Source organism: Carcharodon carcharias, chromosome 19 (assembly GCF_017639515.1).
Source record: "Carcharodon carcharias isolate sCarCar2 chromosome 19, sCarCar2.pri, whole genome shotgun sequence".
Lineage (NCBI taxonomy): Eukaryota > Metazoa > Chordata > Chondrichthyes > Lamniformes > Lamnidae > Carcharodon > Carcharodon carcharias.
In genome coordinates, this window is record NC_054485.1 from 72582032 (window position 1) to 72606290 (window position 24259).

Below are 24259 nucleotides of genomic sequence, written 5' to 3' on the forward strand. Positions count from 1 at the left end.
TCTAATTTCCCAGGATAAACCAGAACCCTTCAATCAGCTACACTGAAGTAATATTTTCCTTAGCTTCTAGCACTTCCTGTCCAGTGTGTTTTCTTCAAATAATGTTGTAAAACAAGGGGTGAAATTTCAAAATCTCCATTGAATTAACATTTCTCCTGTGTGTTTTTTATATTAAACACAAACTCTAGGGTAAAACTGGTCTTCACCAGCACGACTCGAGCTCATAATGTTTTACACTCCGCCCGACTGTCTTTTCCACTGCAAAAACAGAAATACCTGGAAAAACTCAGCAGGTCTGGCAGCATCGGCGGAGAAGAACAAAGTTGACGTTTCGAGTTCTCATGACCCTTCAACAGAACTAAGTAAAAATAGGAGAGGGGTGAAATATAAGCTGGTTTAAGGTTGGGGGCGGGTAGGGAGAAGTCTTTCTATTGTCTTTTCCATTGTCCTCACGGTGCCTAGGAAAATGGGGTCTGGGCGGAGGAAAGAAAGTAGCCACATTGTCTGCTCCTGGTCACTATCCAGTGTCCCTGCTGGAAAAAGAGGGTGTGTGACAGTCAAGTGAGGAGGAGAAAGAGGGGGAGGTGGTGTCGTAGTGGTATTGTCACTGGACTGGTAACCCAGAGATCCAGAGTAATGCTTTGCAGACCTGTGTTCAAATCCATGGCAGAATCAATAAAAAGCTGGAATCAAAAGTCTAATGATGACCATGAAATAATAGTCGATTGCTGTAAAAACCTATCTGGTTCACTAATGACTTTTAAGGAAGAAAATCTGCCATCCTTACCTGGTCTGGCCTACATATGACTCCAGACCAACAGCAATGTGGTTGATTCTTAAATGCTCTCTGAATAAGGGCAATTGGAAATGGACAATAAATATTGGCCTAGCCAGCAAAGCCCACATCTCATGAGTGAATAAAAAAAGGAAAGGACTTGCATCTGATCCCCAAACATCATCACGATCATGGCTGATCATCCAACTCAATAGCCTGCTCCCACTTTCTCCTGATATCCTTTGATCCCTTTTGCCCCAAGAGCGAAACCTAACTCCTTCTTGAAAACATACAATGTTTTGGCCTCAGCTACCTTCTGTGGTAGTGAATTTCACAGGCTCACCCCTCTCTGGATGAAGAAATTTCTCCTCATCTCAGTCCTAAATGGTCCACCCCATATCCTCAGACTGTGACCCCTGGTTCTGGACTCCCCCTCAGTCGGGAACATCCTTCCTACATCTACCCTGTCTAGTCCTGTTAGAGTTTTATAGGTTTCTATGAGATCCCCCCTCATTCTTCTGAACTCCAGCGAATATAATCCTAACCTACTCAATCTCTCCTCATATGTCAGTCCTGCCATCCCAGGAATCAGTCTGGTAAACCTTCGCTGCACTCCCTCTATAGCAAGAACATCCTTCCTCAGATAAGGAGACCAAAACTGCTCACAATATTCCAGGTGTGGTCTCACCAAGGCCGTGTATAATTGCAGCAAGACATCCCTGCTCCTGTACTTGAATCCTTTTGCTATGAAGGCCAACATACCATTTGCCTTCTTTACTGCCTGCTGCACCTGCAATCTTACCTTCAGCTGGTGTATGAGGACAGCCAGGTCTCTTTGCACATTCCCCTCTCTCAATTTATAGCCATTCAGATAATAATCTGCCTTCCTGTTTTTGCTATCAAAGTGGATAACCTCACATTTATCCACATTATACTGCATCTGCCATGCATTTGCCCACTCACTCAGCTTGTCTAAATCATACTGAAGCATCTCTGCATCCTCCTCACAGTTCACCCTCCCACCCAGCTTTGTGTCATCTGCAAATTTGAAGATATTACATTTAGTTCCCTCAGCTAAATCATTAAAATATATTGTGAATAGCTGGGGTCCCAGCACCGATCCTTGCGGTACCCCACTAGTCACTGCCTGCCATTTGGAAAAAGACCCATTTATTCCTACTCTTTGTTTCCTGTCTGTCAACCAGTTTTCTATCCATCTCAATACACTACCCCCAATCCCATGCGCTTTAATTTTACATGCCAATCTCTTATGTGGGACTTTGTCGAAAGCCTTCTGAAAGTCCAAATAAACTACATCCACTGGCTCCCCCTCATCAATTCTACTAGTTACATCCTCAAAAAATTCCAGTAGATTTGTCAAGCATGATTTTTCTTTCATAAATCCATGCTGACTCTGTCTGATTCTGCCACAGTTTTCCACATGCTCAGCTGTTAAATCTTTTATAATGGACTCAAGAATTTCCCCCACTACCAACGTCAGGCTATGGTCTATAATTCCCTGTTTTCTCTCTGCCTCCCTTCTTAAACAGTGGGGTTACATTAGCTACCCTCCAACCTGTAGGAACTATTCCAGAGTCTATAGAATCTCGGAAGATGAGATCCTTTCCTTCATATTTCCTTTTTCTGATTTACAGAAGAATTTCACCGGACTACACCAGAGAATACAGAGAGGATAGACAATTGTTACGACCAGGATGGGAGGAGTGAGCTAATTATCAACCCCACTACTTCGCAGGCTGTACCACTAATTTAAATGTTTAATTTTCTCACTGAAATAGCCAATTGTGCATCTATAGCTCTAGTACACAGTAAAAAAGAGACTCTGATCAGGCCTCTTACAAAAACTCAGAATGATTATTTTATAACAAAACTCTTCCCTTAACAAGTTGCAAGTACTCATTAACATGCAATTATAATCAGGAGGTGTAACTATCTATCTCTTCCTGAAGAATTCCCCCAGCACTCACACATAGGCAAAGGACAAACAAAGGACAAACGGATCGAGTCTATCTGCAGAGATGGGCTTTGGAGGATGAGCGTTATAAAATAAAGTCTGCAGGGTTTCGACGCTGTTGACCTGGAGTTCTCTCGTGCTGGTGGATGCCTGGAATTTCTGACCAATTGGTACAGCTTTGCAGGTCCAAATGCAGACTAGTTACACTCAGATGAGGGTTCTCTGGCTACAGGTTGATAGCCACACACAATTTTAGGCAAGGTAGAGAGACGGAGCCAGTCAAGGTAGAGAGAGGGAGCCAGCTTTCCTTCCTCAGCTTATTCTCCAACAAGACTGCCTTCAAAACAAGCAGGTTCACAACTTAAGTTTTTTTCCTCTCTCCCATGTGATTGCCTTTTTGTCTCCCAGCTTTTCATTAATTAAAGTGCTTTGCAGTTCAAAACAAACAAACAACTCCTTCTCAAGTACCAAATAGGTCAGGTGATTTCTTGAAAGAGGCCTGCTTTTTGAGAGTTCCAAGGTGAACTTATGACCTTCTTTAATAAAAAATCCCAGATTAGCATCCATACGTCCAGGTCATGCCAAATCCTTCCATTTTGTAAAATAAAGCTTTAGTCTTGAGAGATATGATTCTAACATGCCTCCATGCTTAAGAGATGAAACATCATTTCCAAATGTGTTTCATCGCAAAGTATACAGAAAAAGATATGTATGACAAATAAACAGAATTCAAACATGCATTCACTCAGCCATTCGCCCCTTATACAGAACCTGTTCATTTTTCTGACTCTCTTGCTTTCCAGACAATTAGAAAAAAAATTACATTCTTGATAGTGTTATCTTTTCCATGAATATAAACAATCTTCAGTTCTAAGGTTGTATTTGCAAACTCCATCGGAACAGGCTGTCATTGTGAGTCTTAAACGTTTCCACAAAGGCCAAAGGTCAGTGTACAGTCATGACGGGTATACACCTCAAAATGCTTAAGAGCCAGTAACAATCCCAGGGTTTCCTTTTCTACCATAGAGTATCTCTTTTGATGCCGATTTAATTTTTTTAGAAAAGTACTCCACTGGCTTCTCTATGCCTGATTCACCTTCTTACAATAGGAGTGCACCAACTCCCAAGTCACTAGCATCGATTGCCAGCTTGAAGAGTTTAGCAAAATTAGGGGTGGCTAATACTGGTTCATTGGTTAGAATCGCCTTCAGCTTCTCAAAAGCATTCTCTTGACCGTACCACCTTTGCTTCCTTTTGCAATAAATCTGTTAGTGAAGCTCCTGATGTGCTGAAGTTTGTGACAGATTTACAATGGAAATCACATATCCCTAAAATTCTCATGATTTCCCATTTTAGGAACAGGGAATTCCATCAAAGCCTGTACCTTCGCTGTTCTTGGCAAGACTTGTCCCTGCTCTAAGGTATGCCCTAAATAAATTATTCGTGCTTTCGCGAACTCACCTTTTGCAAGGTTTATTACTAGATCTGCCAACTGTAATTGTTTAAATAAGGCTTCCAATTGTTTTAAATGGTCCTTCCATGTGTTACTATAAACCAATACAAACCAATATAAATCATCCAAGTAAAGCACACAGTTAGGAACATTAGCAATCAGCTGATTCATTGGTCTTTGGAAAGTGGTTGGAGTATTTTTTAGTCCAAATGGCATTACTCGGCATTGGTATAGCCCATTTGGTGTGACAAAAGCTGATATTTCCTTGGCTCATGATGTTAAAGGTACTAGCCAGTATCCTTTAAACAAAACAAAAACAGAATTACCTGGAAAAACTCAGCAGGTCTGGCAGCATCGGCGGAGAAGAAAAGAGTTGACGTTTCAAGTCCTCATGACCCTTCAGCAGATCTTAGTAAGGAACGTGGCACTGCCAGCCCTGTCAATACAATCTTCTAGAAGAGGGATTGGGTAGGAATGTGTTTTTATTACCACATTAACATTTCTATAGTCTGTGCAGAATCTGGTGACTCATCGGGTTTAGGTACTAACACTACTGGAGAACACCAACTGCTTTGACTAGGCTCAATCGGTGATTTTCTTATATATGCTAAATTTCTGCTGTCATTTCTGTTTGTTCTCTCAGAGCTTCTTACGCCATCTCTACCTTTAACGCCCGTATCCAATGGTCAAAATTACTTTGCTTTGCCCTCTCAAACTCAATATAGCTCTGTCCAGGCTGTTCTCTTATATTCTATAATTTCTGCCTGTGTGCCTCTGAGACTAACTTAAATGCACTGAGAATAGCCTTTTTTTACTGCATCATAATCCACAGAAACCTCCTCTGAAAGTGAATTATAAGCCTTGCAAGCTCTACCCAGTAACCTACTCTGTCAGAGAAATGTCCAGATTTCTTTTGGCCACTTCATTTGCTGATCCACCTTCTCAAATGAAATAAAGAATGTCTCTACATCCCTTTCCTCAAACTTTGGGAGAGCTGCACAATTTTAAACATTTACCCTCTAGGCTTTGGGTTGGAGGTTTTTTCATCATCAGACCTTCCTAAGCATCTGAGGCCTCTTTTTTACGGTACAGTCTTTTAATCCAGTATTCCCTTTGTCATTCCTTCTCTCTTTCCTACATTGCTAACTTCTCTCTCTGGAGGTCGAGTTTTCACATTTCCATTTCTCTTTGAAATGCTGTCTCTTTTTCCTGTTCTTTTGCCTCCAAATCAAGTTTTTTTCATTTGCAACTAAACCATAGCCAATTCAACCAACTTACCCCCTGGAGAACGTGGTGTCTCTGGTGTTCCTTCCAATTTCAAATGCTGCGTTATGATCTCAACTATGTCTGTTTTCCTTGCCCCTACGGGTAATTCTAACTCCAGTTTATATTCTAATTCTGTTACCTTACCCTTGGTTAATTTCTTAAACCAGTCAAGATTACATCTTCCATCTGTAAAAAAAGTCTGTGCAACTTCCAATGCCATTTTAGTTTACCAATGTATAAGAAACCTGGTCTCCACCCTTTTATCCCTAACCAATTATTATTCCACATCTAATCACCTGCTGTCCAAGTTTCAAATCCTGGATGAGCCCCCAGTTTATGTTACAACCAGGATGGGAGGAATGCTTGAATTAACAAGCCCCACTACTCTTCAGGCCATACCATTAATTTAAATGTTTGATTTTCTCACCAAAATGACCAATTATGTACCTATATCTCTAGTACCCAGAAGAAAAGAGACGCCTCTTTCCCCCAGCACACACACACAGACACACACACAGTCAACCAAAGGACAAACAGATAGAGTCTCTCTGCAGAGGTGGGCTTTGGAGGATGGAAATTATAAAATAAAGGATAAAATCCGCAGGGACTTGACACTGTCGAGCTGGAGTTCTCTCGTGTGAAGAGATGGATGCCTGGAAGTTCTCACAAACTGGTCCAACTTTACAGGTCCAAATGCAGACTATTTACACTCAGATGAGGGCTCTCTAGCTACAGGTTGATAGCCATACACAATTTTAGGCAAGGTAGGGAGAGGGAACCAGTCAAGGTAGCCTCCCTTCCTCAGCTTGTTCTCCAACAAAACTGCCTTCAAAACAAGCAGGTTCACAACTTGTGTTTTTTTCCTCTGTCCCATGCGATTGCCTTTTTGTCTCCCAGCTTTTCATTAATTAAAGAGCTTTGCAGTTCAAAACAACTCCTCTAAGTACCATATAGGTCAGGTGACTTCTTAGAAGAGGCCAACTTGTTGACAGTTCCAAGGTGAACTTACATCCTTCTTTAAAAAAAATCCCAGGTTCACATCCTGATGTCCAGATCATGCCATGTCCTTCTATTTTTTAAAAAAAACTTTAGTCTTCAGAGATATGATTCTAACAAGTGCAGACAGATCCTCTTCATCATCCAAGGGACAACTACACAACTGTGGGAAGACATCCAGTCCCTTGAAACCATCATCTGGAAATCGGTTGGATCAGGGGAGCTTTGACATATCATCAGATCTGAAACTGGTCAGTGGTGTGGAATCTTCCATCAGAACCAACCTTTCCAAAGGTTCGACTGCGGGTGATCGGTCAGGGTGAGGCTGGGAAGAAGTGTGAGTGGGCTCCAAGTGTGGTGAAAGCTTCAATCATTCACCCAGTCTCACGAACCACTGACTCATTCCTACAGGTGAGAGGCTGTTCAAGTGTGAGGTGTGTGAGGAGGACTCCACAGGCTCATAATATCCATAACACCCAAGTTGTATCTGTCATTAACACAGGATGTGAAACCATTCAAGTGTGAGGTGTGTGGTCGAGACTTCACACACTCATCGATACTCGTGAATCACCGATGCATTGACACCAGGGAGAAACCACTCAAGTGTGAGGTGTGTGATAAACCCTTTATCCAGATTTTGAACCTCCTCCATTACCAGGCAATTCACATGGGGGAGAAACCATTCAAGTGTGAGGTCTGTGAGAAGGCTTTCACCCACTCCTCTTACCTCCAGGCACACCAGCGGATTCACACTGTTCAAGTGTAAGGTGTGCGACCGAGCCTTCAGAAAGTCATCAACACTCATGCAACACCAACGCATTCACACTGGGGAGAAGCCATTCACTTGCGAAGTGTGTGACAAATCATTCATACAGTCCTCGAACCTCCGTGCACACCTACGCATTCACACTGGAGAGAAACCATTTACAGGTGAGTGTGTGACAAAGCCTTCCAAACTGATCAATGTTGCTGCTTCTTCAGAGCCTCCACAAGGGGGGAGAAAACCTTCAAGTGTGATTTTTACAATCAAGTTCTTTCGAAGTCTTCGACCTTCCTGAGACACAGCGGATCCAGACAGGAGAGAAACCCTCCAGGTGTGAGGTGTGTGACAAAGCTTTCAGTCACTTTGTCTCCTGGTGCATCACTGCACTCACTGGGGAGAAGCCTGATCAGTCTGAGTGATGTAATAAAGAAGAACAATGGAGAGGAATTTAAGGAATGTAAGAACTGGAGTAATCCCTTGAGCCTGTTACACCATTCAGTTAGATCATGGATGATCCATATCTTAACTCTATCTACCTGCCTTGGCTCTATAACCCTTAATCCCCTTGTCTAACAATAAACCTATCAATCTCAGTTATGAAATTTTCAGTTGACCCCACAGCCTGAACAGATTTTTGTGGGGAGAAGTTCCAGATTTCAGTCCCCTTTTTGTGAAGAAGCATTTGCTGACATCACCCCTGAACAGTCCAGCTAGAATTTTAATGCTCTGCCCCCTTGTTCTGGACTCTCCCACGAGAGGAATAATTTCTCTCCAACTATCAACTCGTTTAATCATCTTAAACACCCCAACAAAATTATCCCTTAATTTTCTACATTTAAGGGAATACAAGCTCAATCCATGCAAACAAAAAATGCTGGAAAAACCTGGCAGGTCTGGCAGTCTCTGTGGAGAGAAAAACAGAGTTAACATTTCGAGTCTGTATGATTCTTCTTCAGAGCTATTTCCAACATTTTCTGTTTTTATTTCAAATTTCCAGCATCTGCAGTATTTTTCTTTTATCTCAGTCTGTACAACCTGTCCTCATAATTTAACCCTTTTAGCCCCAGGAACATTCTGGTGAATCTACACTGCACTCCCTCCAAGGCCAATATATCCTTCCTGAGGTGCGATGCCCAGAACTGAACACAGGTCTCCAGATAGGGTCTAAACAGAGCTCTGTACAGCTGGAACATAACTTCCACAAGGACATAGTTGGTTTTGGGGAGGAGAAATTGTGGGTTATCTTTTCTCTTCAGGATGGTCCTGGAGTAATGAGCAGTTTTGGCAGAGGAAAGCAGGACCACTAGTTCTTGATGTGGCCCAGTCAGATCTGGCGATGGATGGCTAAACCAGTTGTGTCCCAGATATGCTCATCTTCACGCATTGGATTTGAGAAGAAGGGAGATCGACCAGGAAGGGAGTAAAGGTAATTTTGGGAACAAGGGTGTTGAAGCTGGATATGAGAGAGTGGTTAAACCAGACTGATGGTTAGAGAAGCATTGTGGTGAATGCAGGGTCAAAGAACAGAGCATTGGGAATTAGAAAGCACTGTCCAACTCACCTGGGGGAAGAGTGTCTTCCAGGAATGGAAACTGATTGATCCATGGACCCGATGACCACTGGATCTCTGTAACCATTGGTGGGTTTGTATGATGGAAAAGAGCTTCATCCTGTGTCACTAAAGTTTAGTGCCATTTCTGACCATCGGAATTGGGAGCCAGACTAAAGCATAGGGATTTTAAAGAAACTTCTGTCTGTAGTATTCTGAGAGAGTTTCCCCTGATGTGAGTGTGTGTGTTAGTAAAGTGAGGCAGCTCTCAGGAGTGGGTATGGAGTAGAATCGGACGCTGCTTTAGTTAATAACGTGGATTATAGACGGCCCCTCTTCAGGTGATGAGTGTTTGACTAATACCATGGGTAATGTTGGTACTCTCCAGTCTGGGAGGACTACTATCTTGAACATAAAGAGGGAGTGGGGGTCAGTCTCTACAGACTGAACAGATTTTTGTGGGGAGAAAGTTCCAGATTTCCAGTCCCCTCAGTCCATTACTCCTCCATGTAATAACAGTGTGATATGTTCACCTTATTCTCTTCCAAATTTCATTTCATGTTCTGGGAAAGATCTTGAGTCATTTTCAAATGTTTTGTTATTTTGGTTGACTCAAAGTTTGATGGAGGCTGAATATTGTGTTGCTGTTTCTCTGCTATTTTATCAATCTTATGTATAGATTTATAACTGAATAAATTATTTTCTTAGCTTAACACAAGCTACCTGATTTGTCAGTGTGGTGTGTTCCTATTCACTGAAACATTCAGGAGCCTACAGTAAGAGTCCTGTACACAATATATTGGTCAGTGTCACTGTGGACTGATATACTTTCTCCATCAATGGGTTTATCATTCCCAGTTGACAGGAAATCTAACATTTTCCGAAGAAAGAAAGAAAGACTTGCCTTTATATATAGACTCCAGGAGTGAGGAAGAACCTACAGACTCGGTACTGATAGAGGATCCCCACATCAAACAAAAAACCCAAACATCCCAAATCCCATTGACTCAAATAGAGTCACACTCCAGAACAACTATCGACTGTCTGAAAATCATGAATATTCCGCAGAGATACTGATCTGCAATGCATCCTCCCAGCACAAGATGCGCTCTCTCTGGAGGAGTCTCTCCCCCACTATTTGCCCAGGTCCTGCTCCCAAACATGGGTTCCAGTGACGTTAAGGTCAGTAATACAGGTGTGTCTGAGTGAGTAAAACAGGTAAGTACTGATCCTGATCTGGGTACGTGAGTGACTTGGGTTAGTTGGTATTGTTCACGGTTCTCTCTCTTCAGATGTCCCTCTGTCCTTTAAATCTTCTGTTACCAGCCCTCTCCTCAAAGACCAACCTTTGACACCTCCATCATTGCAAACTACTGTCCCATCTCCAACCTCCCTTTCCTCTCCAAAGTCCTTGAATGTGTTGTCACCTCCCAAATCCTGGAATGGGAGGTCAGGAAAGAGGTGAAGGGTGAAGGGCAGAGCAAGGGATCAGGCACAGATTGTGATAGCAGGCGAGAGGCCAACAAAGAGGTCTGGCAAGGAGTGAGAGTCATCCGACAAGTCACTCCCCCAGGCATAGAGTCAATCTCTGAGTCAGAGTCACTCCCCCAATCACAGAGTCAATCTTTTCACCTCAGTTCACTCTCCTCAGTTCACTGATCCCCCACTGCAAGTCATTGCTCCCTTGGATGCTATGGGTTTAAATCCCTTCCTTATCAACTGCTCAATGTCACCTCCGTTTCACTGGTCAGTTTCTCAAGCTTCAGGAAACTCATGTTACTCCAGAAATGTTTTGATTGGCTGTGAGAGACGTCAATCAGAGAGCCCACCCACTCTGCCCATTCTCTCCTCTTCCTCTTCCACAGCTGGTTTACTTCCTGTAGGGACTGAAAACCAAGTGAGGAGATGGTGAGTGAAGGAGCAGAATTTATAATAATTACATCACATAATATCCACACTAATGTTCAGGCAGTCTGACTATCCTGTGGGGAATCAGGTGTGGAAATGCCCCTTATGCTGTGTGAGAAGATCCAGCTGAGAGAGCTGTTTACTGGGTGCTTTGTGCTGAACTGTTTGACTGGAGCTGTGTGTTGGATATTGAGTGTGTTTATTGGAAGCTTTCCCCTTCTGATTTACAGGCTGAGTTTTGTTGATGGGTCATTACTGAATATGAGAAGGTGAGGTGTAATTATCTGGGAGGTGCAGAGTGTCTGAGGATTCTTACTGATTTCCTATTGTTGAGTTCTGTGTGTGTTAGACTCACAGAGTTATACAGCACAGAAACAGGTCCTTTGTGCTGGTCCGTGCAGGCCATCAAGCACCGATCTATTCTAATCCCATTTTCCAGCACTTGGTCCGTAGCCCTGTATGCTATGGCATTTCAAGTGCTCATCTGAATATTTTTTAAATGTTGTGAGGGTTCCTGCCTCTACCACCCCCTCAGGAGGTGTGTTCCACATTCCAACCACCCTCTGGGTGAAAAAACTTTTCCTCAAATCACCTCTAAACGTCCTGCCCCTTACCTTAAGTGTATGCCCCCTAGTTATTGACACCACCACTAAGGGGAAAAGTTTCTTCTTATCTATGCCCCTCGTAATTTTATGTACCTCTATCAGGTCCCCCCTTAGCCTTCTCTGCTCTAAGGAAAACAATCCTAACCTATCCTTTCTCTCTTTATAGCTGAAATGCTCCAGCCCAGGCAACATGCTGGTAAATCTGCTCCGCACTTTCTCCAATGCAATCACATCCTTCCTATAGTATGGTGACCAGAACAGGGAGCTGGTTATTATCCTCTGCACTGTGAATGGTCAGTTCTGTCTGTGTTGGGATCTGGATGTTTCCTATCTTTTCAAACCCCTCCAAGACCTGCCACCCCCCACTATCTCTGTAACCTCCTCAGAAAAGAGAAAAAAAGAAAGACTTGCATTTATTTAGAGCCTTTCACAACCACCAGATGTCCCAAAGCTCTTTACAGCCAATGAAGTACTTTTGAAGCGTGGTCACTGTTGTATTGCAGGCAACATGGCAGCCAATGTGTGCACAGCAAGCTCCCAAACTTTGTTAACACTCTTGCAAAGCACCTGGGGACACTGGAAATATTTTAAAGTTATATAAATGCAAGTTGTCGTTGTGTACTGTTGTCATGTAAACAGTCAGAACTTGACCAGGCGTTCAGTGGGAGCAGGGTGATTCCCCTCATGGTTCACTAGCCAACTGAAGCAGTCTCCCAGTGAGGGGGCAGACTCACTGTAAAGGGAGATTGGGTTATAACCTTTAATTGGCAGCAGAGCAGGGTAGGAATGGCTGCACACTAGTTCAAACTCAGTGTGTCAAGGAGCACTGAAGGATGCACCTTCAGGCTGCAGTCCCCCTCCCCACATGGACGGGCTGGGGTTGAGGGTAGTTCTTGATCTCAGTCCAGATAGAGAGGGGGCAGTGGGCAGAGAGGCAAACGACAGAGAGGGAGCCAATGATGCTCCTGACATGTCTATCTACTGGTTTGATAATAATCATGGAATGAGGGTTGTGCTGGGCTGTGAGATTGTGGTGAAATACAATCCTGCTGCTGCTGATGGCTCACGGCACCTCATGGATATCCAGTTTTGGGATCTGAACTTAGTCTACTTCCCTACTGATGATTAACATGTTGGAGTACTCATTTATCAGTTGGGAGGGGAGAGGTCGTTTTCCTTGAACTTGTTTGACCTGAAGCCATGAGACACCATGGAGTTAATACTGAGACTTCCCCACCTACCAGTGGGATGGGACATACCCAGGGATGGTGATGGCGGAGGAGTCTGGGATGTTTCCAGATTGATACAATTCAGTGAGTATCACTGCTACTTGACCAGTCTGTGGGGCAGCACTCCTCACTTGGGTACTTGTCCTCAGACCTTGGTAAGAGAGACTTTACAGATTTCACTGGGCTGAGATCACTTTAATCTTATTCTGACACAATGCCAGGATTGTTCAGATCTATCTGATTTTCCTCTTATTATTGGAGTTTGTAGTGATTGTTTATCATTGTTTGCTGGGCCATTTCAGAGGGTAGTTCAGAGTCAACCATGTTGTGCGGGACTGGAGTCACATGTAGACCAGACCAGGCAATTATAGCAGGTTCCCTTCCCTGAAGGACAATATTTGGGTTTTTCATACAATCTGAAAGTTTTCATGTTTTTTTAACATTTATTTCACAAATTCAGAGCACAGTATAGAGTAGCTGAGGTTATTTTTTTTTCATTTGCTTATGGGATATGGGCATCATTGGCTCGAACAGCATTTACTGTCCATCCCTAACTGCCCTTGTTCAGAGGGCATTTTAAGAGTCAACCACATTACTGTTGGTCTGGAATCACATGTTGGCCAGACCAGGTAAGGATGGCACATTTCCTTCCGTAAAGGACATTAGTGAACCAGATGGGTTTTTACAACAATTGGCAATGGTTTCATGGTCATCAGACTTTTAGTGAAGTCAAATTCCACCATCTGTGAACCTGGATCCCCAGAATGTTACCCTGGGCCTCTGGATTACAAGTCCAGCAACAGTACGACTCCGACAGCACCTCCCCTTAGCCTAGATTCCTTTAAGGGGAAGCTAGATAAGCACTTTAGGGAGAAAGGAACAGAAGGATCTGCTGACAGGGCGAGATGAAGAGGGGTGAGAGGAGGCTTATGTGAAACATAAACACCAGCATGGACCAATTGGGCCAAATGCCTGTTTCTGCACTGTAATTCTATGTATGTAACTTTCCGTGGTTGGATTTGAACTCTCAGTCTCTGAATTGTTAATCCAGCACCATAGCAATTTGGCTGTCATATCTGGAGACACATTTATTGAATTGTCTTTTAATGCCTTCTTTAAAGATTTTACCTGAAGGCCTTGGCCTTTCCCAAAAGCCTGGGCTCGGATTTGATAGTTTTGCCCAGTGCTGTGGCTGATAGTTGAATTTGGGATGTGCAGTCTGAGCGAGTGCAGTATATCTAATTTCCCAGGATAAACCAGAACCCTCCAATCAGCTACACTGAAGTAATATTTTCCTTAGCTTCTAGCACTTCCTGCCCAGTGTTTTCTTCAAATAATTTTGGAAGAAGGTGCAGAATTTTCAAAAAAGACCAACTAACATTTCTCCTGAGTGTTTTTTATATTAAACACATACTCTAAGGGTAAAACTGCTTTTCGCCAGCACAACTCGAGCTCGTAGTGAATTAATAGCTCGTTTTACACTCCGCCCGACTGTCTTTTCCATTGTCCTCATGGTGCCTGGGAAGATGGGGCCTGGGTGGAGGAAAGAAAGTAGCCACGTTGTCTGCTCCTGGTTACGATCCAGTGTCCCTGCTGGAAACAGAGGGTGTGTGACAGTCAAGTGAGGAAAAAGAAAGGACGTGTATCTGAATTCCCCACACAGGGGAATAGCAGACTGACACTCACTGTGGAACAGTCTCTAACTGAGGAGTCAGTCCCTTCAGCAAAGGAGGAGAGGAAGCTGCAGGAAATTATGTTTCCTTTTCCTGTTTTACAGAAGGATTGCACCGTACTACACCAGAGAATCCAGAGAGTATAGACACCGCAGATAGATCCTGACCATCACCCAAGGAAGAATTGCACAACTGTGGGAAGACATCCAGTCCCTTCACAGCATTGCTCAACACGGAGAAGGTTGGGCAGTGAAACCATCATCTGGAAATCATTTGGGTCAGGGGAGCTTTGACATATCATCAGATCTGAAACTGGTCAGTGGTGTGGAGCCTTCCATCAGAAACAACCTTTCCAAAGGTTTGGCTGTGGGTGATCAGTCAGGGTGATGCTGGGAAGAAGTGTGACTGGGCTCCAAGTGTGGGGAGAGCTTCAATGATTCATCGAGCCTCATGAACCACTGACTCATTCCTACAGGTGAGAGCCTGTTCAAGTGTGAAGAGGGCTCCACAAGCTGATAAGATCCTCGAATATGCAAGTTGCATCTCTTGTTAACGCAAGAGCAGCTCCATGGAAGAGAAAGTATTCAAGTGTGAGGTGTGTGATCGAGCCTTCACCAAGTCATCAAGGCTTGTGCAACATCAACGCATTCACACTGGGGAGAAACCGTTCACGTGTGAGGTGTGTGACAAATCATTCTCACAGTCATCAAACCTCCGTGTACACAAATGCATTCAGAAGGGTCAGAATCAGTTCACATGCAAAGTGTGCGGTAAATCATTCACACAGTCCTGGACCCTCCGTGTGCATCTGCGCATTCACACAGGAGAGAAACCATTTTCGTGTGAGGTGTGTGACAAAACATTCTCGCAGCCATCGTCCCTCTGTGCACATCAACGCATTCACACAGGGGAGAAACCATTCAGATGTGAGATGTGCAACAAATCATTCAGGCAGTCCTCACACCTTCGTGAACACGAACGCATTCACACAGGGGAGAAACCTTTCACCTGCAAGGTGTGTGACAAATCATTCTCGTTGTTAAGGAATCTCCATGCACATCAGCTCATTCACACAGGAGCGGAAACAGTCAAGTGTGAGGTTTGTGACAAAGTCTTCACAAACTTAAGGAGCCTCCAGCTACATCAGACCATCCACACAGGAGAGAAACACTTCAATTGTGAGTTTTGCGATAAAGCTTTTGCGACATCTTCAACCCTCCTGATACACCAGAGGATTCACACGGGGGAGAAACCCTTCAAGTGTGAATTTTGTGAGATGGCTTTCTCCCAAACCTATCACCTCCTGAGGCACCAGAGGATTCACACAGGGGAGAAACCCTTCAAGTGTGAGGTGTGCAACCGAGCTTTCACACAGTCATCAACACTGGTAAAACATCGACGCATTCATACTGGGGAGAAGCCATTCAAGTGTGAGGTGTGTGAGAAATCATTCTCAGAATCATCGCATCTCCGCAGGCACCAACGAATTCACACTGAGGAGAAACCGTTCACGTGCAAAGTGTGCGACAAGTCATTCTCGCGTTCCTCGTCCTTCTGTGCACACCAATGCCTTCACACTGGGGAGAAGCCATTCAAGTGTGAGGTGTGTGACAAGAGCTTTGCAGGATCATCAGCCCTGCTGAAACATTGGCGAGTTCACACTGCGGAAAAACCATACACACGCGAGGTGAGTGAAAAATCATTCCCAGGCTCATCGTCTTTCTGTACACACCAACACATTCACACAGGGGAGAAACCTTTCCTGCGTGAGGTGCGTGACAAGTACTTTGAGGTTATCGGATCTCCTGTTCCATCAGAGGATCCACACAGGGGAGTGAGTCTTCAATTGTGAGCATAGTTTGGACAAAGCTGTGCTCTAACTGCAAGAAGCTGAACCACTTTGCACACACGCATTTCATCAGATCGAAGAAGAAATTGTAAATCACATTCTTGGAACAGCCGAAAAGGATTTTGATGAAAGAGGGAATGAGTTGTTGGCACAAAAAGAAGCCATTTTGAAACTGTTATCTCAAAAAGAGAAATTAAAATGTCTGAGTCTGGAAAATGAATTTAGAAATGAGGATGTGCCTACAGCTAAAGAAGGAGGAGACAATTTAACTATGGTCTTAACTGAGACATTATTTGTAGGGTTTAAAGATGAGTAAGCTACAGCCATGGAGACCAATGAGGTTCAACAGCTGAAATCAGCAGAGACTGTTTAAAAGACTGAGTTTGAAAATTCACCTGTGAATAAGAATGAAGATTCTTCTTTTGCGGATGGAACTTTGGACTATAAATATTGTAAGAAGAAAACTATCAGAAAAAACACAAAAAGTAATATTTTACATCTTAAACTGGACATGGAATTGAGCAGAGAGCTGATGAACTTGTGAAGTTGACTGGACAATGGGAGGATGATTATTGTGTGTATTGCATGTGGTCAGATAATTGTTAAGATATATAACATTATTGTAAAGTGTAATATTCTACATGGTATAAATGAAAACACAGCACTTGGTGACACATTTTCATTTTCTTCAGGTGATGAGTGTTATGAATACTTAGTTCTTGGTTCATGTGTTTTGGAAGATAATTTTTAATTTTAGGAATATAACTTTTAGGTTGTGGTTAAAAAGGTCAGAATAGAGAGAGCGATAAAACAGCAGGTGCGCTTACTTAGCTAGAGAACTGGAAACCTGATGTCTGCACTCCTTTCAGTGATGACAGGCCAGAGAGATTGTTTTATTTTGGGAGTTAGAGCTAAATTAGTTTAAAAGCATTCAATGAGCCCTAAAAGGCTGTAAAACCATTCACTTTATTAAAGAAGAAATTATAAATAAGGGAGAATTAATTTAAAGGTCAGTTTGAGGATAGCCCAGAGCAGGCTATGTTGTTATGGAGATGGGTTGAGCTTAGGAAGGCTCTCTAGTTTCGATTTATCTGGGTGTTTGCTAGGATATGTTTTAGTTGCAGTTAGGACCTCAAGTGGTTTGCAGCTCAGTGAGAGAAGTTAACCAAAATAAATGACAGTTAGACAGACCTGCACCATAAGCAGAGTAAAACACTAACATCATCATTGATCACCTGGAAGGTGCAGGAGGCTTAATCTCAGTTGAATTTTGTGAGGAACAGAAGCTGGAAGATTAAGGTTAAAGACATCTCCTCAGGGCTGGAGAGAAACTTGGAATGGGAGGGGAAGGATCCATTTGTCATGGTTGATGTGGGTACCAATGACATAGATAGGACCAGCGAAGAGGTTCTGCTGGGGAAGCATGAGTAGCTTGGGACTAAAAAAGCAGAACCATGAAGGTAATAATCTCTGGATTGCTACCTGAGATACAAGCAAATTGGAAGAGTAAGACCCACAGCATCCAAGGCAGCGATGGTCGGATCAGCACATGCACAGGGACACAGAAGAGAGGGAGCACAGGAGGGAGGGGCACCGGACACAGACTGACCCAATACTCGAAGTGTGACTCTGCGATTGGGGGAGTGACTTGTGAATCATCCCTCCCTTCTTGCCAGACCTCTCACCTCTTGCCTCATTGCTTACTCCTCACCAGATCTCTTTGGCAGCCTCTCTCCCCATGCCTGATGCCACACCCCTTGCCGGACCCCCATGTCCTTTTCCCAACCCCTGCCAGAGCCCTCACCAGCTGCACGGAGCCCCTCAGGGTCTCATTTCTCGAGTCACGGCAGAAGCTCCTCTCTCCAGAAACAGATGGCAGTGGGAGACAGTGAGCCCTAGTCCCAGAGCCCATCGGATCTCCGTTCCTCAGCCACAAAGCAAGGAGACTCACTGAGCACAGCGCCTGATACATAGCACAGGGGCAGCAGGGAGACTCACTGAGCACAGTGCCTGGCACACAGCATAGGGGCAGCAGGGAGACTCACTGAGCACAGTGCCTGGTACACAGCACAGGGGCAGCAGGGAGACTCACTGAGCACAGTGCCTGGCACACAGCATAGGGGGCAGCAGGGAGACTCACTGAGCACAGTGCCTGGCACACAGCATAGGGGCAGCAGGGAGACTCACTGAGCACAGTGCCTGGCACACAGCACAGGGGGCAGCAGGGAGACTCATTAAACACAGTGCCTGGCACACACCACAGGGGGCAGCAGCGAGACTCACTGAACACAGTGCCTGGTACACAGCACAGGGGCAACAGGGAGACTCACTGAACACAGTGCCTCGCACACAGCACAGGGGGCAGCAGAGTAAAGAGCTTGTCTGGGCATGGTGGCTGAGTGAGGAGTCTGGAGAGAAGCTGAGTATTTAATTCCTGTTTCTGACATCTCCTACTTTCTCCTCGTCCAAACGCAGAGTCGGCATAGAGTTGATTTCACACGCGGACCAGAATGGGGCATGAGGTGGGTTCATTGTGTATTTGCCCTATGAGTTGATATCTGATTGCCCTGTCCTGTTCAGGGGTCACCACCTGTGGGAATTAGATGATTGTTTCCATTTAAATAATGTGCAGTGTTTCTAGGAAAAAAGCAGGAGATTGGAATTAAGTTAAAATGCTCAGAGAGCTGGTGCAGACACGATGGGTCGAATGGCCTCCTTCTACAGTGTATCAATTCTGTGATTCTGAGCTTCAGCTCCCCTCAGTTCCAATTTCTGGGCTCAACATTTCACCTCATCCGGTTCCTCTCATGGACTGTCCCAGTGTAGACCTTGTTTGAGAGTAATGTTGGTAAGCGTGCAGAACACTGGATGATTGAGACCATTCTCTCTGGGGAACACTGCGATCCACCCCCAGGTGTAGCCAACATCCCCTTAACTTCTCTCCGTGAGCTGCCTCAGAGAGACATGGACATCGGTAAACAACACCTCCTCCTCAGTGTGTGTGCATGAAATAGTGGCATCAGCCCCAGAAGGAAGGGGTGGACCTGGCTCATAATCACCACCTCCTCAATTCTCTCCATTTTTCCTAATTTTCCCTCCTCCAGTATTATAAAGGTGACAGGGCTACAGAGAACATGCACAATTTAAAACTTATCATAAATGAAAACAGAAACTCCATACAATATTACTGAGCATTTTTAACTATTTCTCCTGGTTATGTGACACAACTGAAATAAACTATTATCTGTGGGCCTGTAGTTTGCTGAAATAATTGCTGACCACAGCATGTAGACTGGAGTCATGAACATGACTGACTGTTGGTGTCTGAACGCCCAGAAACCCTGAGTGTAATTTGAAGAGCCGCCTCAAACAGGCGCAATTGGCAGAAACTCACCACTCTCATTATTCCCATCTGGGGCCGTGGTTATTTCTGTGGCTGGTAGCAGCTTCCTGGGTGATGTTTAATAAACCAGAGTTAAAGATCACAAAAGTTCCATTTAGGGCTGATGTAACTTAAATTTAAATTTGATATGGTTAATTTCAGTTGGATCACGTGAGTAAAACCGACACAAACTTGTGTAAACTCCTCTCCACACTCTGTGCGCTTGTAGTTGTTGCATATTTGTCAAGGACTTTTACTAAGGCAAACATTTAAAAAATTGTGTATGACCAATTGAAGCAGTTTTATTTAAGGGTGGTACATTGTGATCATCATCAGTGCATTATGTAAACATCCACTGGATAATTTCTTCACTCATTTATCACCATGTTTGTATTTCAATAAATCACAGTGGATTTTGGAGCAATGTTTCCACTGAGAGTCCAGGGCCTCAGGAATTATTTGTATGGCCCTGACAACAACTTTAATCCATGTTCATGGAATAATCAAGGAACTCACCTCCTGCCTCCCCAAAACCTGTCCACCATCTACAAGGCACAAGGCAGGAGTGTGATGAAATACTCTCCACTTGCCTGGATGAGTGCAGCCCCAACAATACTCAAGAACCTTGACACCATCCAGACACAAAGACAATGCTGACAAACCTGCAGCTGTAACTAGTTACCACTTTAAATCAAATCAAACTTTCAGGCTGCCAGTTTACAGGGGGAATAGCATTGTGCACAGCCTTGGGACTTACCCCCTTAGAAACTGAACCTAGCAGCCTGACAAAGCCTGCCTGATTGGCACCCCATCCACAAACATTCACTCCCTCCACCACTGACGCACAGTAGCAGCAGTGTGTACCATCTACAAGATGCACTGCAGGAATTCACCAAGGCTCCTCAGACAGCACCTTCCAAACGCACGACCACTACCATCTCAAGGACAAGGGCAGCAGAGAGATGGGTCCACCACCATCGGGAAGTTCCCCGCCAAGCCACTCACCATCCTGATTTGAAAATATATCACCGTTTCTTCACTGTCGCTGGGTCAAAATCCAGGAACTCTCTCCATAACAGCACTGTGGATATACCTAAACCACATGGATTGCAGCAGTTCAAGAAGGCAGCTCACTATCACCTTCTCGAGGGCAATAAATGCTGGCCTGGCCAGCAATGCTCACATTCCATGAATGAATATTTAAAAAAATTCATCTGGAGTTGGAATTCAACTCACAACCTTGTCTTCTGAGTCAGAGGGTTGTGGGTTCAAGTCCCACTCCAGGACCAATCATAGCTGACACTAGAGTGCAGTATGAGGGGTGGAAGAGATTAGAGAGATAAGGAGGGGAGAGATCATGGAGGGATTTGAAAACAAGCTCAAAAACATATCTAAAACTAACACTGAGCTTTCCTGGGAACAGTGGGTTATTCCTCGAGTTTTATTCCTGACAGACTGTTAGAACTGTGCCTAAACAACAAAATTTTCATGAGTGAATGAAAGCAGAATGGTTAATCAGCAGTCCTGATTGAAGACAATCCCTTAAGCTGTCCATTCCAGCTGACACCAGGGACTTTACCACCATTCACAGCTTCAGGAACCCAGACACAAAGACAACGCTGACAAACCTGCAGCTCTAACTAGTTACCACTTTAAATCAAATCAAACTTTCAGGCTGCCAGTTTACAGGGGGAATAGCATTCTGTGTACCGCCTTGGGACTTACTCCCTTAGAAACTGAACCTAATACAACAGAAATATTGTAAGTTATTTTCAGCCATGACTTAGTTAGCTCTCTTGTCTCAGAGTCAGAAGGTTGTGGGGGTTCAAGTCTCACTCCCTCAGAGACTTGAGTACAGAGGCTGACGCTCCAGTGCACTACTGATAAGAGTGTTGCACTGTCGGATGGACCACCTTTCAGATGAGTTAAACCCTCAGTTGCCCTCTCAGGTAAGATCCCATGGCACTGCATTGTAGAAAAGCAGGTGAGTTATCCCAGGTGCCAATATGGATCCCAGAAACTACATCACAAACACAGATTATCTGGTCATTATTACATTACTGTTTGTGAGAGCTTGCTGTGCACAAATTGGCTGCCACTTTTGCTATATTACAACAGTGAACATCCATCAATAAGAACTTTATTAGTTGTAAAGTGCTTTCAGCACCAAGTTTGTGAAAATTGATACATAAATGCAGGTCTCTCTTTCTTAGAGAAATGTTCTGCTTCCTGTGAACTGGAAATGATAAACCCATTGGTGGAGAAAGTATACCAGCCCACTGTGACACTGACCAATATATTGTGTACAGGACTCTTACTGGAGGCTCCTGATGTTTCAGTGAATTGGAACATACATGCTGATAAATCAGGTACAAAAACAAAAAAAGCTGGAAAAATTCAGCAGGTCTGACAGCATCTGTGGAGAAAAAAACAATAAACGTTTCGAGTCCGTATGACTCTTCTTCAGACTTCCAGCACCCACAGTATTTTGCTTTTATCTGACAAATCAGATAGTTTGGTTTAAGTTAAAAAAGTGAATTTATTGTGATTATAAATCTATGCAAAAGACTGATAAAACAGCAGACAAACAACAACACAATATTCAACTTACACCAAACTTTGAATCAACCAAAATAACAAAGCATTTGAAAATCACCATCTAAATCAGGGTCCGATTCTACCCCATACCCACTCCTGAGAGCTGTCTCACTTAATCAGCATAGGGGGCAAAGCATTAAAATTCGAGCTAGAGTTTTCAGGGAAGATGTCAGGAAGGCAGGTAGTGCAGGAGTCCCTGAGTGATTCTCACTCTCTGAGCAGTATTCAGTCCTGAATACTGATGAAGGTGATGGTTGATCTGGGGGGGTGCAGCCAGAGCCAAGTCCATGGCACCACAGGGGGCAATAGTGATCGGAGATTTGATAGGTAGGGGAACAGACAGGTATTTCTGCAGCTGCAGAAGCGAATTCAGGATGATATGTTGTCTTCCTGATTCCAGGGTCAAAGATGTTCCTGAACAGTTACAGAGCAGCCAGATGGGAGGAAGGGTGAACAGCCAGGAGTCGTGGTTCACATCGATACCAATAACACAGGTAGAAAGAGGGATGTGGTCCTGCAGTCAGAATTTAGAGAGCTTGGTAAGAAATCAGCAAGTGGGACCTATCTCCAGATTTCTCCTGGTACCATGTGCAAGTGAGTATCAAAATAAGAGGATAAAGTAGATGAATGTGAGGCTGAAGAGATGGAGCAGGATGGAGAGCTTTAGGTTCCTGGGACATTGGGATCAGTTCTGGGGGAAGATGTGACTTGTACAGGCCGGGTGGGTTACATCTAAACCAAGCCGGGACCAATTTCCAATATGATTTCTGATCATATTGGGGAGGTTCAAACTAACTTGGTAGGGGAGTGGGAACCAGAAGGTCATACTAGAGAGGAACACCAAGATACACAGAGTATTGAAAGAGACAGGTAGCACCAGCTTAGTAAATAGTAAGATATTAGGCGAGGTCAGAGTAAGAGGGAAAGGGATAAAGTCTATGTGAATGTGCAGAGTTTATTAAATAAGATTGATGAGTTGCAGATTGCCATGTTGATAGGATGATCATATGATGTTGTGGCTCAAAGGAGGGTGGGATTGGATATTAAATATTCTTGGATATAAGGTGTTCAGGAAAGAGAGGGAAGGAAGGAAAGGAGGGGTGGCAGAATTGATTAAGCAGAACATTGAAATGCTGGAAAGAGAGAGAGGATGTCCCAGAGGTTCAAGTACAGAATCTAATTGGCTCGAAGTAAGGAACAAAAAAGGTGCATTTATATTTCTCAGTGTAGTCTACAGGCAACAAACTAGTGGGAAAGATGCAGAGGAACAAATTTGCAAGGAAATTGCTGAGAGGTGCAAGAATTATAGGTTAGCTATAATGGGAGACTCTAATTATCTGAATATTGACAGGGATAGTCATGGTGCAAAGGGCAGAGAGAGGAAAGAGTTCCTAGTATGTGTCCTGGAGAATTTTCCATTGCAGTATGACTCCAGTCCGATGAGAAAGGAGGCGTTGCTGGACTTGATTCTTGGGAATGAAGGGTCCAAGTGGATCAAGTGTCAGTGGGAGAACATTTAGGGGACTGTGATCATTGTATCATAAGGTTTAGGTTGACTATGGAAAAGGACAAGGAACAATCCGGAGGAAGAATAATTAACTGGTGAAAGCCAACTTCAATAGGGTAAGAATGGATCTGACCCAGATGAATTAGAATCAAAGGTTGGCAGGAAAAACAATAACTGAACAATGGGCTGCCTTTAAAGAGGAGATAGATCAGGTGAGTCAAGGGATATTCCTGCAAAGGCGAAAGATAGGGCAAAGAAATCCAGAGCTCCCTGGATGAGAAGAGACTGAGATCAAAATGCAGAAGAAAAAGTGTGCTTATGACCAATGTCAGGTGGATAATACAATAGAGAACCAGGCTGAATATAGAAGGTTCAGATGGGAATTGAAAAAGCAATTAAGGGAAGGAAAGAGAAAGTATGAGAAGATTCTGGAAGCTAACATAAAAGGGAATCCAAAAGTCTTCAATAGGCATACAAATAGTAAAAGGAGGAGAGGGGCCAATTAGGGATAAAAAAAAAAGGGGATTTCTGTATTCAGAAAAGAGGTATAGCTGAGGGGTATTACATTAATACTTTGCATCTGTCTTTACCAAAGAAGAAAATGCTGCCCAGGTCATGGTGAAAGAGGAGGCTGTTCAGATGCTCAAAAAGTTTAAAACTGATAAGGTGGAGGAATTGGATAGGCTGTCCGTACTTAAAGATGATAAGGCACCAGGACCAGATGCGATTCA

At 43.8% G+C, this 24259-nt stretch overlaps 1 pseudogene; it reads left to right on the forward strand.

Annotated features, from left to right (window-relative positions):
- Nucleotides 1–6572: 6572 nt before the first annotated feature.
- The window catches only part of LOC121291228, a 69222-nt pseudogene continuing 51535 nt past the window's right edge, over nucleotides 6573–24259 (forward strand).